We start from the raw sequence: 16,471 nt of genomic DNA on the forward strand, positions 1-16,471 counted from the left end.
AATTCTTTTAAATGTTTTAAGATTCATTTCATGTCGCAACCTCTGGCACATCTTGGTGAACGTCCCATGTGTACTTGAAAAAAACATATTCTACAACTGCTGGGTGTCATGTTCTATAAATATCAGTTAGATCTAGCTAGTTGATAGTATTATATCCTTTTTTATCCTTACTGATTTTTTTTTGTTGTTGACTTACTCTATTAATTATTGAGAGAGGGATGTTGAAATCTCCAACTATAATTATGATTTTATCAGCTGTCATTTTGTCTGAAGCTCTGCCATCAGGTTCATAATCATTTCTGATTGTTATGTCATCTTGATGAACTGACCCTTTTATCATTATAAATACTCCTTTTTAATTCCAGTGACACTCCTTGTCCTGTTATTAACATTGCCACTCTAACCACGCCAGCTTTCTTATGATTAGTGCTTGCATGGTTTATCTTTTCCATCCTTTTTCTTTTAACCTATCTGTGTCTTTATTTTTCACATGCATCACTTAAACGAGTATTTTATGGCCCATTTGGGTCTTGCATTTTTATCTTGTCTGTCAATTTAGGCCTTTTAATTGGAGCATTTAATCCACTTCCATTTATTGTAATTATTGATATGATTGGGCTTGAGACTGCCACCTTGTTTTTTGTTTTCTGTTTTTTCCATCTGTTCTTTGATCATTTTCCCCCTTTTCCTGAATTACTTTGAATTAATCAATTTTTTATTTTTTTATTATTTTCTTTTGGCTTAGAAGCTAGCTATACTTATTTACCTACCATTAATGATTGCTTCAGAGCTTACAATGTACATCTTTCATTTAACATAATCTACCTTCAAATAATAGCATATTTTTCACTTGTAACAAGAACTTTCTAGCAATATGCTTCGATTTTACCCTGTCTCCTCTTATGTGCTACTGTCCATGGGTTTTTTAACTCCACAGATGAAAAGACAGGCACACATTGGGAGAAAATACTTGCAAACCACATATCTAACAAAGAAGTATCTAAAATATCTAAATAACTCCCAAAATCCAATGGTAAAAATTTTTTAAATCCAATTAGAATATGGGCAGCAGACCTGAACAGACTTTTCACCACAAAGGATATACCGATGGTAAATAAGCACATGAAAAGATGTTCAACATTAGAACGCATTAGAGAAATGCAAATGGAGTACTACTCAGGAGTAAAAAAGGAGGAGATCTTATGCTAAATGAAATAAGCCAATCAGAGAAAGACAAATACTGTATTATGTCACATACGGACTGATAACTGTCAGAAGGGGGAAGAGGTTGGGGAGGCTGGGTGCAAAAACAGGTGAAGGGATTAAGCAATATATATACAATGCATAGGCAACAGAATGGTGATAGCCAGAGGGAAGAGGGTTACGGGGAGACGGAAGGGGGCAAAGGAGGACTAAACAGGGATGGAAAGAGACTTGATTTGGGTGATGGGCCCACGACGCAGTGTGCAGATGATGTTTTGGTGAGTGGTACACTTCACACCTGTATGGTTTTGTTAACAACATTACCCCAATAAATTCAAAACCCCACAATGAGATACCATGATGTAGTGATCAGAATGGCAAGGGTGTGGAGAAACCAGACCACTCCTACATTGCTGGTGTGAAAGTCCAGTGCTATAGTCACTGGGGAAATAGTTTGACAACTTCCTACCGAAAGAAACACGCAACACTCTGTGGCCCGGCAGTTACACCCCTGGGCATGTGTCCCAGAGAAATGAAAGCTATGTCCACACACAGGCTGGTGATAATGTGTGTAGCAAACTGACTCGTAATAATAAAAAATGGAAAATAACCCAGACATCCATCAGCGGCTGGAAGGTCGTGGAAGGAAAGGAGCAAGTTCTTGATACAATCAGCAGCCTGAATGAATCTCCAGAGCAAGATGCCGAGTGAAAAGAACCAATCCCCCAAACATTACCTGCTGTATGATTTCATTTATATGACATTCTCAGCATGACAAATGATAGACATGGAGAACAGACAAGTGATTGTGTGTTTATCAGATTGTGACATTTTACAATAGTTTTGCAACCTCTAGGAAAGCTCTAGGACAGTTAAGAGAAGGACAATTTTGGGAATCTGAAAGTGGCATGACTATATATTGAGAAAGAATTTTAAAATCACAAGAGAAGACTATGAAATCTATACTGTAAATATATTTGAAAATTTACATCAAATGAATATTTTAAAGAAAAATTGATAAATCTAAAAAGAAAGAGAGATCCTAAATAGCTCTATTTTAATTAGTAATTTAAAATCAACCCCCCTAAAGAACCCCCAAATGGAGTTAGAGATAAGTATGAAACATTCAAGAAATAGATAATCCCAAGGTTATACACAGTTCACAGAGAAAAATAACCTTGATACCGAAATTAAATAAGGGCCATATGAGAATGCTCCATCATTACTCTGCTTCACTTCTAAATATAGATTCAATGGTCAAATCCAATCCAACAATACATTAAGAAAAACTCGTGATCACATGGATTTATTTATTCCAGGAATGTAAGGATGGTTTAATATTAGAAAATATTTTTATGGAATTAACTTCATATTGTATTCGTCTCCTATGGCATCTATAACAAATCACCACAAACTTAGTGGCTTAAACAGTTCACCTGTGTTATTTGATCCTGGACATCACTGGGTCTCTCCAGGCAAAAGTCAACGTGTCAGCCCCACTGCCTTTCCTCTGGCCGGGGGCTTTAGGGGAGAACCCGTTTTCTTGCAGTTTGCGGCTTCTAGGGGTTGTCAGCAGTCTTGGTTCATGACCCCTGATCTCCATCAGAGAGACTGGCTCCTTGAGCCACAGCCAAACTAGCAAAGACAATTTTTTTTGCACATCACACATCAGCGTGCCCTTCGTTTCTGCCTCCCTTTTCCACTTCACAGGGCACACTGCGCAGTCCAGGGTAACCTCTTTATTTTAAGGTCAGTTGATAACAACTTTAGTTCCATCCGCAAGCTTCACTCCTGTTTGCCACCTAAGGTGACATTTGTGGAGTGTTTTCACTTCTCTTGAGCAACTAGGTAGGAGTCAAGTTGCTAGGTCATTGAGTCGCTGTAGGTTTGGTTTTATGAGAGACTGCAAAATGTTTTCCCCAAAGCCTTTGCCCCAATTTACATTCCCAGCAGCCAAAGGTACGACCACTGATGGCTCTACCGCATGGGCTTTGGAGAGGGCTCGGGACTCACCCAGGGCAGCAGTGCGGAGATGACCTTGAATGGAGACCCCCTTTGCTCCGATCCCTCACGTGGCAGCCCTAGAGCCACATCAACAGGCCACATTTCCTCGGCCATTGTCTCTGCGTTTATGCATTTGTTCCTGCGGAGCTCGTCCCACCCCAGCACGGTGGCAGTGGTGACGTCCGGCTCCCCAGGCTGAGGTCAGCACAAGGAGGGGAGGTGGAATGTCCTGGGGATGGAAGGAAAAGCCTTGTTTATTCCTGGAGGGCTTGATAGCAGGGCATGGGGCCAGGGCCTCTGTGCACATTGGGGGTGCGGGGGGGCAGCGCGGGGAAGATCTCTGCGCATGGCAGAAGCAGCTGCGGGGGTAGCAGCACCAGAAAGAACCGACAGGCACCCATGCTGCCCCCCATTTTTGCCGCAGCTCACCTTCCTCTGAGAAGGTCTATAACGCAGAGAAAAGAAAGCCAGGGTTGGGGTACTTAGGCTCTGGTCCCAGTGCCCTCCCTGGGACTCAGTTTCCTCATCTGTAAAAGGGGGATATCCCTTTACACAGTCACTGAGTTTTCTGAGTCAGTTCAGACCAAACGCGTACGTGTGTCTAAATAAGAGAGAAGAGGCGAGACGCAGAGAAAGACGCCCTTCACAGGCTGCCCTCCTCTGTGTGATGCCCCAACTACAGAGACACCCCTGGAGCTCCGCATCCCCGAACCCACCTCGGGCGGCAGCTCAGCTGCCCCGAACGCTCCCCGTGGGCCGAGTCTCACCTCCGCAGGCAGCGCACGGCCTCCAGAGGGCGCCGCCCGCCGTCCTGTTCTGCGCTCTGGCCTCCTGGCTCGGGGCTGCCCGGAACCGCGGGCAGGTCGCTGCCCTGGGAGCCTGGGAGGGAGCCGGCAGCCCCTTGGGGGCTGAGCGCTGCTGGACAAAGGTCCTGGCTCCCGTAGGTCGCTCAGGGGCAATGCTGGGAGGCCCTGTGTGCAGGAGCCTCTCAGAGGAGCTGGCAGAAGTGAGCGGGACCCTGGCAACACCTCCTTCCGCTGGCCTTCCCTCCTTCCCTGGGCCACTGGCCCCCTTTCTTCCCTCCTGCTTTCTGGGACCCCCGTCCCAGGGAAACCGCCTGTGCCCACCTTCTCATCGCGAGCTCACAACCAAGCTGGGCGGTCAGACCAAGGCTTTAGCTTCTGGAACGAGTACAAATCACGTCTCTTAGGAGGCTGGCGGGCTCAGTGTTTCCCACACATCCCAACCCAAGCTGCCACCTCCAATGCGCCTCCCCCGACATCACCTGTCACCTCTCCCTCCGAACCTCGTCCACCAGCTTCTTCGCTCCCCCGGGCTGCCACCTGCCTCTAGGCCTCTTTGCCCAGGAGGAGAGACAGGGATTCCTCAGAGCGTGGCTCATGCCCAGGCGCAGTGCTTAGCGAGATGGTTCACAGGCCTTGAGGCCCGCGGCAGGACCGGGGCGGGCAGCGGGGGATTCAATGGCAGAAAACCAACACTCAAAACTGGGGCCCAGGCCTCACGCGCACTGACCACCTCCCTGGGCACAGGCACTGGCAGCCGCCACACCACACAGGGTGGCCTCTGTCACACAGACAGGAGGCCCTGCGAGTCTCCTGCTGTCCTCCGGAGGCTGGGGAGGGAGGAGGAGCTTCCCAGGTAAAAGCCACCACCGTTCTGCCCAGCGGTGAGTGGAGCAGCCACCGCTTTCAGGGCTGCATCCTTCATCAGCCTTCAGGGCCTGGGCAAGATGGCCACAAGTCCCCACACACACCCTGGGACCACCTGGCTCTGCCATTCGGCAAGGCCAGGAGCGCTGCGCCAATCTCCACTCAGGTCCCACTGCGGCCCCTCCTTTGACTCCAGGGAAGGAGGAGAGGTCTGTTGTCCTTACTGTGTGTTGGGGAAGGGGCCGCTGGGTGGGGAAGGCTTCTGATCTTGTCCTCTGTTGCAAGCAAATCCCTAAAAGCAAAAGAGATGACTTCTTTTTTCCTCCATATTTAGGGGGAAAGCAGCCCATAAGGGCAGGGGACTGTGAAGAGACACCCATTCATGTTATCGTCCCTCAGCCTTGTGCATCTGTGTTTGGGCTTCTTTGCTGGCGCTGCCCCAGAGCGGTGGGTGGGGACTTGCTTGCCAGCTGTAACATTAAGAATGGCCAAGTGCTCCTTCTTCGAGTACCTGGCCCAGAAGGAAGAGGCCGCTGCAGCCTCAGCTCCCAGAAACAGCTGCTGGCCCCCAGGTGGTGGAGGCCACCCATGGGTGACATGCCTTTCTCCTCTGGTAGCACAAAGACGCCGCTCACAGAGTGGAGTTTGTCTGCAGCCCCTGGCTCAGGTCTCACTTGTAAAAGTGGACACAGCACCTGTTGCTCAGAACTCGTGGGGCTTGGTGGGGGTGCCCTGGGAGTGGCTGCTTCCCTGGTCACTCTGGGCCCCAAAGCGTGGAGGCCCCCGATCCTGGGCCAGGTCCCTGAGACAATGTGCCATGTGTGCTGGGCCACCAGGGTCAGGGTTTTCAGGAATCAGAGGGTGCCGAACTGGGTGGGCCCGGTCTGGCTTCACTACCTCCAAATACCAAGCCCACCCTGGCACACGCAATATCCCTCCCTGAAGGAGGGCACACCCAAATCCTCTTCTGGCTCGTCCACAGCGTCTCGCTCTCTGTCATTTGCTCTCTGGTTTACCTTGGATGATATTAAAGGACATCATGCAGGTGAACACACATTAAAACTCCCAGTCCTTTAAGGGATAACAATAACAAGGATTTTACCAAATTATGCTTTCTTCTCTTTCACCCCTGTGGCTCTGAGCGCAGGGGGCTGTGTTTTCCTTGCTTTTCAGGTGGGGAAAATACAAAAGCAAACCCACCTTTGGATGGTGCTGAGGGTGCCCAGGGGAGAAGGTCTGCAGGGCACCCTGCCCTCAGAGAAAGGGACAACCAATCCAAACCGATCGCAGGACGCATGTTTGTTTAGCAGACACAGGGCGGGGTGGGTTGGGAGGGCGCCTCCCGCCGAGCGCGTGGCGTGTGCAAAGAGCAGAAGGGCCAAAGGTACTTGACTGGCTAGGAAACACCTGGCAACACACACAGGTAGCAGTGCAGGCGCAGGGCCGGTGACGGCCGGGGAGGTGGGCGCGCGTGGATAGCCCTAGGTGCTCTCGTGGAGGCGAAGTGATAACGCCTCCCGGGACAGCGACGCCACCGCAGGGATAATGCTGGAGCCAACAAGGCTGAAGTGCCGCGGGCAGGGGTCGCCAACTCTCCAACATCACAGAGGTCAGCAGAAAGGTACGTTGTAAGGAGTTCGGGGGCAACTGGAGGCCTCTGCACTCTCCAAACCCAGAGTGGCTGGAGAGGGCTCCCAATGCTTTATGAGATTTTTATGTGACATTTCCTGATTTGCAAAGCAGGGGGTGGGTGGGTCAAATACAGCATGGGGGCCTGCGGTTGGAGACCCCCCCGGAACAGGCAACCCCTTCCACCAGCCACCCTGATGTCAGGCTGAGCGAGGCCACCGCTGCTTCACGATGGATCGCGAAAGGCTACATCCCGTCCCGGGTGCGAGGAAACACAGGCAGGTCTCGCAAGGGTGGAGGAGCCGTGCAAACATTTACTTTTCACCGGGACGCAACTGACACAAACCGGATCAAGGAAACCTAAGGAAGGGGCTGAGGAGGGGAGAGAAATGTGTCCCAATGGCCTCCCTCTTCAGCAATTAGCTTTGATTTCCTGGCAGCTGTTGGATTCCAAAGGCAATTCCAGGAGTTTTGATTTGGAATCAGCACCTTAAGACACACAGAAAAGCGCTGGGGCTGGGTGCTTGGCTCAGAGAAGAGGAAACTCAATGCAAGTGGGGTAGCAGCATTGGGTGGGAGAGGGTCTTGCTGTTCTTATGCTCAAATATGCATAGGGTTGCTTTGTAGAATGAGGGAATCAACTTCTTTGATGTGGCTCCAAGAGCTAAGCCCAGGGCCAGAAGGTACAAGGCATAGGGAGATAGCTTGATCTAAAGAGAAGGGGGCTTCCTAACCCTCAGAGAGGCCTGCAGGTGGAGTTGGTTGTCTTTGGAGGAAGTGAGCTTAACGTCGTGGGAGGCATCCAAGCACATATTAAATGGCTGCTGTTTGGGGATGATAGGGTGGAAAGAGGGGCTGCTTTGGATGAACTTGAAGTCTTCTCTCTCCTAGAATTTTGTGATTTACCTCATTAGCCACAGCTCATGGCATCCTGTTGATCTGCTTTATTGGGGATCTTATTTTTGTGGGTTTTTTAAATTAGAAATTATGCAGAAACTTCAGAATCCTCTTTCCACTCCAGGAATGGGACTTGGCGTGCTCAGCACAGAAACTAGGATGAGTGGAAGGTAACCCAAAATCCTGGCACCGCAGAGGGGAAGGTAACGGGGAGTCCTTGGCAGTGGCTTTGTTTGTGGCTGCCTGGAAGGGGACAGGGACAAACCAGGCTTCTGAGAAACAGGAAGGAGAATGGGCAGATAGGACGCAGGAGCCTAGAATTAATAAGAAATCAAACGGCTGAGTCACTGAGCTCATTTCAAAGTCTGAAGGTAAGAGGCAAGGAGAAAAAAAGGGGGAGGAAACCCAGACAACTGGAAAGTAATCAAGGCTTTGCCAAGACCCCAGGTGACCAACGCAACAAGAGAAGTCGGGAAAATGTAATTACGCACTGCTATGTGAGTCTTCTGCGGCAGCCCGACCATCCTGCCCCTGGCCCGCCCCTCTCATTGGATCCCTGCCTGGTCAGCGGCAGCCCCAAGCCCAGCACCTAAATAGGCGGGCAGAGGGCTCACCGATTGCTCGAAGCGGTCTCCTGCAGTCCCAGCTCCAGTGCCGATAAGTCCCCCACCGATCACTGCCTCTGAGTAAGGACAGGGGATCGCAGAGCAGAAGCGAACATTGGGAATCCCTTCGCCCATTATACGGAAGGGAAAGCTGAGGCCCCCGAGAGCGGATCCCGTGCTGAGTGCAGCAGGCGGACTCAGCTGTGCGACGGTCCATTCACATTCTCCCCTGAGCCAGCAGGAAGAGTCCACATGCTGAAGTCAGAGCTTCTGCTGGGCATTGAGACGGGAGTCTCTTCCATTCCAGAACTGGCGTCTGAGGAATAGAGGTTTCTCCTGCCTGACATACCAAAGGTCACCTTTTTGTTGACAGGGTGAGGTTTGGGGACATCCTTAAGAACAATCAAAACCTGTGTTCTGCCCTGTTTGCAGACCCATCCAGACAGCAGGTCCATTCACGGGCAGTTCTGGGGCTGGCAGCCTTGGAAGGTCATCCAGTTTGTCTGACTTTGAAGGACAGAGGGAGAGGCCGCAAGGTGGTGTCCCAGCAGGACTGGGCAAGTCGGGCGGTGTTCGGAGCCGGGCAGTCACATCTGAAATAACTAGAGAGAGAACATCCATTTACTCTTTTTTTTTTAATTATTATATTTTTTTAAACAGTTTTTATTTTTTAATTATTTGTTTGTTTGTTTGTTTATTTTATTTTTAGAGAGAGGGGAAATAAGAAAGAGAGGGAGAGGAACATCACTGTGTGGTTGCCTCTCACTCGCGCCCCCAACTGGGGACCTGACATGCAACCTAGTCATGTGCCCTGACTGGGAATCGAACGAGTGACACTTGGCTTGCAGGCCGACGCTCAATCCACTGAGCCACAGCAGCCAGGGCACGTCCATTTACTCTTTAAGTACTTCTTTATATAGTTTCAGAATCAGGAAGTGTCCCCAGACTGCTCTTTCAGAGTCCTCGTCACAACCAGCCCTTGCTTTCCTGCCAATCCCCCTCCTGTCGCCTGGGAGGAGAGTCTCCGCCCTTCCTCGCCGCTCCCTCCTCACTCCTGGGGCCTCTAGAACCTCCTGACCGGGACCCTGAGCCACCCCGGCCCGCCACTCTACCCTCAGGGGGCCAGACAGACCCTTGCAATACAACTTTAAAGCCCTCGAAGGCTTTCTCACTGTATTGAGAGGAACACCATCCTCCTCAGTGTGACCAGAATGGTGCCTGAAAATCTCTTCACTCCCCCGACCGCATCGTGCCCTCTGCCGGAACCGCCCCGCTCCCTGCTCTCTGTGGGGCTGAGTCCCGCTTATCTTCTGCTCTGTCCTTCACCTTGGATGGCTTCCGAGGGGGCTTCCAGCCAAGGGCCCTTCGGGGCTTTCTAAGTTAACCCACCACTCTGGTAGTGACATCAAGCACTCATCAATATCCATTGATATCTTATTTATTTGCTTGTTTCTAGACTTCTCCTCCTGCTTGAATTTAAGTAGGGACTTCATCTGTCTTGTTTTCCGCTATAGTCCTGGCTCATAGAACTGTTTCTGACACATAATAGTCGCTCAGGAAACACTTGTAGGAAGGAAGGAAGGAAGGAAGGAAGGAAGGAAGGAAGGAAGGAAGGAAGTGATAGCAGGAATGAAGAAAAGAAAAACAGAAAGAATGGAAGGACAAGGCACTCTTGTATCTACATATTCTAGCTGGTGTTTAGTCTAAAGAGGGCAACAGTTAAAACAAAAGGGGTTAACTATGGGTCTTAAGGCATCGGAAGCAGCAATATTTGGGAGCATGTTAGGGGCGCTGGGGAGTCCCCAGGTCTTACTTTCCACACAGCCGGCTATGTCACCTAAGGATAGGACAGACAGGAGCTGGGGGTGGGGGACAGGGAGCTGCCAGCAGGCTGACTGTCTAGGTGGAGAGGTGAGGGGTCCGCAGGTGCAAGACCAGCCCTGCCTGGGAGGTTTGGGACAGCAGGCCGCTGCTGCCACTTTATAAGCAGCACCAGGACGAGCGTTGTCCCAGGTGATCTAGGAGCGATCAAAGCGTTGGTGGAATGCAAATAGCTAGGCCAGAGAAGGGTAGAGCACGTCTCTCCTTCAGCCCTCGAGTCCCCCGCAGCGTACTGACTCAAGAACCCGCCTGAGGTGGGCACTTGGCATACAACCGTGCGATGGTAAATGGTAGGCACAGGAGGGGTGGAGGCTGCTGGTCCCAGGATATGGGATTGCGCTGGCCTTTGGTGCTCCAGACGGCCAGCAACCTGCAGAGAAGTCTATTCTAAGCAAGCATGGAGGCCCTGGAAAGCCCGCCTCAGAGGGCTCCCCGTACTGGGGCGGGAGGGGCAGGGGCTGAGCAGCATCAGCTCCGGTGGTCGGGGGTCCCTGCCCAACCTCAGGTTCTGTGACGCCCAGAGGAGGTCCATGCTAATGTTCAAGCGGCCTCAGAGCCATCCAGGGATGCTCAGCTCACTGGGGAAAAGTCAATTCCCTAGGGCTTTCACTTATAACTTTGTTTGCAGATAGGGAGCCTTTTCCATCTGGCTCCTCAGCCCGATCCTTTCTGCCTGGAACAATCACATTATTTAATTTAGACGAGTGAAGTTACCTTAGATCAATTATACTTATTTTTTTTTTTTTCTGTGTAATTTCCAAAGCTTAATATCTCCATTCAGGCCCAGCCTGGGGGCCAGGTTGTCTAGCAGAGTCCTAAACGATTTCAGCCCTTAATTCAATTGTACTTTTACCACATCCCGGGCAGTGAGCATAATTCTTTTATCCCTAAGATGTCTCATTAGCACTAATCTAATAGCACATATTAAAATATAGGTCACCGAGGTGGGCTGCCAAGTGGAAGACTTGTCATAACTTTGAAGGCTGGACAGCTGTCTGCTGCCCCCAACAGCACACCGCCCCAGTCCCAGGCTTAATTCTAAAACAATCAACTCAACAAGAACAGCTTACTTTCTGAAGTTCAAGGTTAGGGACTTACCCTGGCAGGGAAATAGAATTGACATCTGTTGCTGTGAGGAGGGGTGGCAGGGGGGCCTTTTCCTGCCAACAGGACTTGGTGGGAAAGGTCTCTGGCTTCCGGACTTTGGGTCTGGGGCCCTGGTCACAACTGTGCCACCAGCATGCAAAGTGACCCAAGGGGGATGTTCTTCCTCCCTCTGGGCTCAGTTTTCACACCTGTAACAGAGGAAGGTAGTGAGTTACAGCCACTCTTCCCCAAATTCTACTTGTCTTAGTATGCACTTGACATTTCCTTTAAATCAACTCGCTCTTCTTAGTTAAATACATTTGTTTTAAAAAGGAAGCTCCAGTATCAACATGGAAAAATCTCAAGAACATTTGCGGAATGATCCATGCTGAACGATACCATTTGTATAAACTTTAAAATATGCACGCAAAACATGATACTTTCTATTGTTTAGACAAGAAAAATGAGTGGTTTCTTTCGTTAAGGGGGGAGAGGTGTTAACTGAGAGGGAGTACAAGAGAGACTTCTGGGAGGCTGGTCATTTTTTTAATGGCCCTGGTGGTGATTATATGGGTGTGTTTGCTAGGTAAAAAGTGCAGTTAGAATTAGTGCATGTCTGTGTGTGTTACGCCTCCTAGACACACACAGACACATATGTGAGATAATTTTAGGAACACAGCATACATACATGTTTGGGAATAATCAACACTATGGAAGGATGGTGCCTGGCCAGGGGAGGTGGGAGGGAGAGGAATATAATGGAGCAAAGACACACAGGGACATCAACTACATTTCTAATGTTTTTGTGTCTTAAACCAGCTCGTTGCTTGCTATATGCTTGTCTATATCTTTATGTAAGTCTGAAATATTTCATAATATTTAAACCATAGAGTTAAAAGTAATAAATAATGAAAAAGCCTTTATGTCACTATCATAACTCAAAAACCAGCATCACATGCCATAAGTAGACGGGAAGTATAAAAATAAGTGCAATGAGGGAAAAACACTGTTATTCAAATGAACTTGGGCCATGGGCCGAAGACTCTGCCCCCAAACCCAGCTTCCCTCTGTTGAAATGGGAATCAGCCACCGATAGAGAGGCACTCCAGCCATGCTCCTTCAATAATCAGGGTTAAAAGGACATGGAAACGGGGTCGTACTTCCTCCCTATATGACTCAAAGCCATTGGAAGCAGGGCTTGTGTGGTCTTCAGTGACCGGCCATCTCATCGACCTGCTATGCAGCTCCACTTCAGGGAAGAGCGGCAAGGTCCCTCTAAGCTCTGGCCATCCTGGCTTCTAGGTGGCTTGGAGGTCTTATTCTGAGTGGGGTGGGTGACAGGGAGAGAAAAGGGGAGGGATTGTTATTAGCAAAATCATTTGCAACTATTAGCATAATTCGGAAAGCCAGGTGGGCGGGTTGGGAGGAGAGGAGCCTGGGAGAGAGCTGGACTCCCCCTCCGGGGAGAAAGGGCCAGAGGAAAAGGTAGCTACAGACAGGCAATGCTGAAGTGCAGAAAAACGTCAGCCACGACCTCCAGGATCTCAGCCCCAGAAAGTGAGGGGCCTGCTGAGAATGGGGGGCTAGAGTACAGAGGGGCCAGCTGAGGAGGTGAGGGGGGTGAAGAGGGTGGGGACCAACCAGCCAGGTAGCCACCGAGCCACTGGGGCAGAGCACTGGTTAAGAGTGTGTAACCGGGAGCAGCCTAGATCTGGGTTCAAATCCTACTCACTCTCCCACCCTAGCCATTTGACCCTGGACAAGACAGTGAATCACTTTCAGCATTAATTCTTTAATCTGTAAAACGAAGATTATACTAGTGAGTATTGTATGGCGTAACACTTAGCATAGTTCCTGGAACCAGTAAATGCTCAATAAATGGCAGGACTGCCAGGTACACAGCAAGCATCTATGGTGTATTTAGTGTGTGCCCAACGCTGCTGAAGCACTTCAGGGTCACACCACACTGGAGCCTTAAAACGGCCCCAGGGGACAGCTGCTATGAGGAGCCTCACTGTAGAGAAGAGAAAGCAGAGTCACCCACCAGCCCAAGGTGACACAGCTGCTAAGTGACAGAGCCAGGATGTGAAGCCCCAAGCAGTCAGCATGAAAGCTGCGTGCCACTCTGCCTGCTCATCGCATTAGGGAGGCCAAGCGGTCGAGTCCCCTAAGAAATTATCAGGGCAGGGTGATGGCGTTTACCGTAGAGAGGGTGGAAGATCACTGTCTTGAGACCAGCTCGCTAGTTCCCTGCCGCCCCTTTGCCAAGACACTCAGCTTTTCATCTTGGGGGCCCAGGGAGCAGGAGCAGGAGGAGGCAGGCTTCCTGAGGACACACCTCAGGCAAGTGTTGTCTGTGTGTCTGTGTGTGGTCCCCTGTGTGTGGACTGTGCCTGCACCTCCATCTCTAAGCAGCTGATGGACTCAGGTCCCTGGGGGCGAGCCCAGACGGGGTGGGGGGTGGGGGGTGGGATGGGGAGCAGCATCTCCCAGCGTCATTGTGGATGAGCCTGGCCTGAGGCCTCCGGAGGATCGCTGGGATGAGGGTGCAGCTCCCCTCTCTGTCCCCTCCTCATCCCGCACACATGCTCTGCGGGGTTTGTGGCTGCTCCTGGTACCTCCAGGACTGGCCCCTAGGCAGTGAGCACAGAGCAGCCTTTCCCCCTTCTGTGCCCTAGGGGACCCCCGCGGTTCACGCCTCCCAGAGAACAGACCCCTAGGCCGCAAGTGGCCGCGAGCTTTTTGCTAAGCTCTTGCTAGGGCTGTCAGCGGCCCAAAGGGAGGTGCCCACACTGGGAAAGAAGGAGCTCAGGTTGGGCAAACCCAGTGCAAATCGTCCGGCTGTGCTCCCCAAGGCTGTGGTTAGCAAATGTGAAATCACTGATACAGGGATTGTTTTATTTAAACAGGAATGAAACAGGCTGCAACTAGGCAGGTTCCTGGTTCTCGCTGAAGATCCGCTGAATCCACATTTCTGGGGTGCGGCCCAGGAAACTGAACTTTAACAATGGGCTAGAATGGCGTGAGCGCGGGAAAAGCAAAGAGGCAAAGGGTCTCTAGGAAGTGGCAGTGACCTTCAGGAACATGACTGCCACTGTCATCACGAGGCCTTGATAAATGGGGCCCTCCCTATTGTCCCCCTGATTATCAAAACGTGTACGTTATCCCCATTTTACAGATGGGGAAACCAAGGCTTAGAAGCCAAAGGTCACCTGGTGAGCAAACAGTGCACTCAGGCTTTGAACACACTTTTTTTAAAACTCTTCAGGCCACGCTCATAATTGTTATACCAACCAATAGTGGCTATTTCACCCCAGTCTCGGACTTGGAAGTCTGATCAACCTAACTGAAAATTCTGGAGACGTTCCTGCCTCGCACAGACACAGGGAAATCCAACAACCACAGAAGCAGCAGCACGCACGCTACACCAGGCACTGTCCTCAGTGCGTTACGTGTATTGGTTCACGTCAACCTCTCAACGAGTCTATGGCGCGGGTACTGTAGCATCACCATCCTCCCCATTCCGCGGATGAGGAGACCCAGTAGGAGAACTTGACCAAGACTTCACAGCTAGTCAGTGGTGGAACCGGGATAAAAATTCAGGCAAAGTGACTCCTCAGTCCCTGCGTGCGGCCCCGCCCCCATGCTGCCTGTCCAGGCGGTAGAAATCGGTGAAGGTGATCGGTTTCCTAGGAAGAGATATCAGCGGACTATAGAGGTAACTGGGAAGAGGTGGGGAGTTGGTTGTAAGAATCACTGGGGTTGATATGCATTATGGGCAAAGGCTTTGCAAAGTGTTTCTTGAGGAAAAAGAATAGAGCTCAGAGACTAGCGGGTAGGCATTTTAAGGGCTTCTGAGACGGATTTCAGGCAAGAATCGGCCAAATCCCCTCCAACTATATTTAAAATGCTGTGCACCTTTAGGAAGACAAACACATGTACTGTGTTCTTGGAGGGGAGCAAGACTGAATACTGTAAAGACATCAGTTCTCCCCAGATTGATCTACAGATTCCAAGCAATCACCATTGAAATTCCAAAGGGATTTTTCATGGGGTGCAGGGAGAGCGGACTCTGAAATTTGTGGGAAAGAACATTACCAAGACATTTCTAAAGAGAAAGAGCAGCAGCGTCTTGCTCTATCAGACAGGAAACCATATTAGAAAGCAATGTTTGGTTGTCTTCCCAGCTGTATTGAGCTATAATTGCCTCAATAAAATGCATATATTTAAAGTGTTCAGCGCGATGATATGGTATACATATACGTTGTGGTACAAAGAGCATAACCGAATTAATTAGCACACCTGTCACCTTGCATAGTTCCTGTCGCGTGTGTGTGGTGCTAACACTTGAGATCTACTCTGTTAGCAGCTTCTGAATGTACAGTAGGGTGCTGTGAGCTAAGCCACTGTTCTGCACCCAGATCCCAGAACGTACTCATCTCGTGAGCACAGGTTTGTACCGGGAACGTAACGTCCATTCAGACAATGGGAGATTGCTCAGGCGCAGACAGACAAACTGATGGAGCAGAATGAAGGGGTCAGGAGCAAACCCAACTGTACAAGGAAACTTGAACTACAGCCAAGTGCATCATCATGGGCAAATCCCCAAAAGGTTACGTTCAGCCAAAGAAATCATGGGACAATATCAGTAGTGTGACTCCTTTTATGTACACTCAAAGGACACAACTAAACAATGTGTTGTTATGAGTATATTCGTAGGCACTAATACTGTAAAGAAAAGCAAAACAGTGAAGAGTTGCTGAACTCCCAATAGTGGTTACCATGCAGTTGGCGGTGGGGGGCGGGGGGTGAAGGAAAGAGCTGAGGGGAGGGTATATGGGGTCTCCCAGGGGATTGGAAGGGCTCCATGTCTTATTCTGGGGACGGGGTTCCTGTATGTTCATATCATTAATAGTATTAAAACTGTTCATACATGTTCATATACTCTTTTCTCTGTATGGTAAATTTTACACTGAATTTAAAAATGCTGGGAGTATGTGCGTATTCTGGGAGGGTCCACATTTCACCCAATTCTCTGAGGAGGGCCTGGTCCGCTCCCAGAGTGCACCAGGGCACGGGGTTCCTGAGGTCCAGTCCTTCTCAGACACTCCAGCCTCTTTCCCGGACAGGGACGTGAACCAGGTGTGAGACCCTGTCACCGTAACTCACATGACTTCCTGAAGGCCAAAGGATGTATGGATGTATCTGGAAGCTAACAGGGAGAGGGGAGCGTCCGCCTTCCCTTCCGGGAGCCTGAGGCCCTTTGGAGCACCTCCTTTCTCCCCGCCCCACCCCCAGCTCCTCTCCGGACACACCTTCCATCTGCCTCTCTGCTTCCTGTGGTCCAGCTCCATCTCACTGGCAGACATGGTCCTCCCCTCGGAGCCATGAAGCAGCAGAGAGGAGTCCGGACCCAGAGCAAGGACTCCCAGCCCCGTGCCCTTTCCATCACCCCACCTGCCCCTCCTGTTTTCTCCTCCCCTGTCCCTGCCTCGT

The 16,471-nt window shown here is 50.4% G+C and overlaps 1 protein-coding gene across 1 annotated transcript in view; it reads left to right on the forward strand.

Moving 5' to 3' along the window:
• The first annotated feature begins 6,444 nt into the window (after window positions 1-6,444).
• The window catches only part of SLC6A2 (solute carrier family 6 member 2), a 52,144-nt gene continuing 42,117 nt past the window's right edge, over window positions 6,445-16,471 (forward strand). Inside the window, exon 1 of the mRNA XM_090259437.1 lies at window positions 6,445-6,498. The gene's annotated coding sequence lies outside the window, so the exon portion shown is untranslated. The remainder of the gene's footprint in view (window positions 6,499-16,471) is intronic.

The sequence above is a fragment of the Furipterus horrens genome, unplaced genomic scaffold (assembly GCF_987537825.1).
Source record: "Furipterus horrens unplaced genomic scaffold, mFurHor1.1.pri manual_scaffold_13, whole genome shotgun sequence".
In the NCBI taxonomy this organism is placed as follows: domain Eukaryota; kingdom Metazoa; phylum Chordata; class Mammalia; order Chiroptera; family Furipteridae; genus Furipterus; species Furipterus horrens.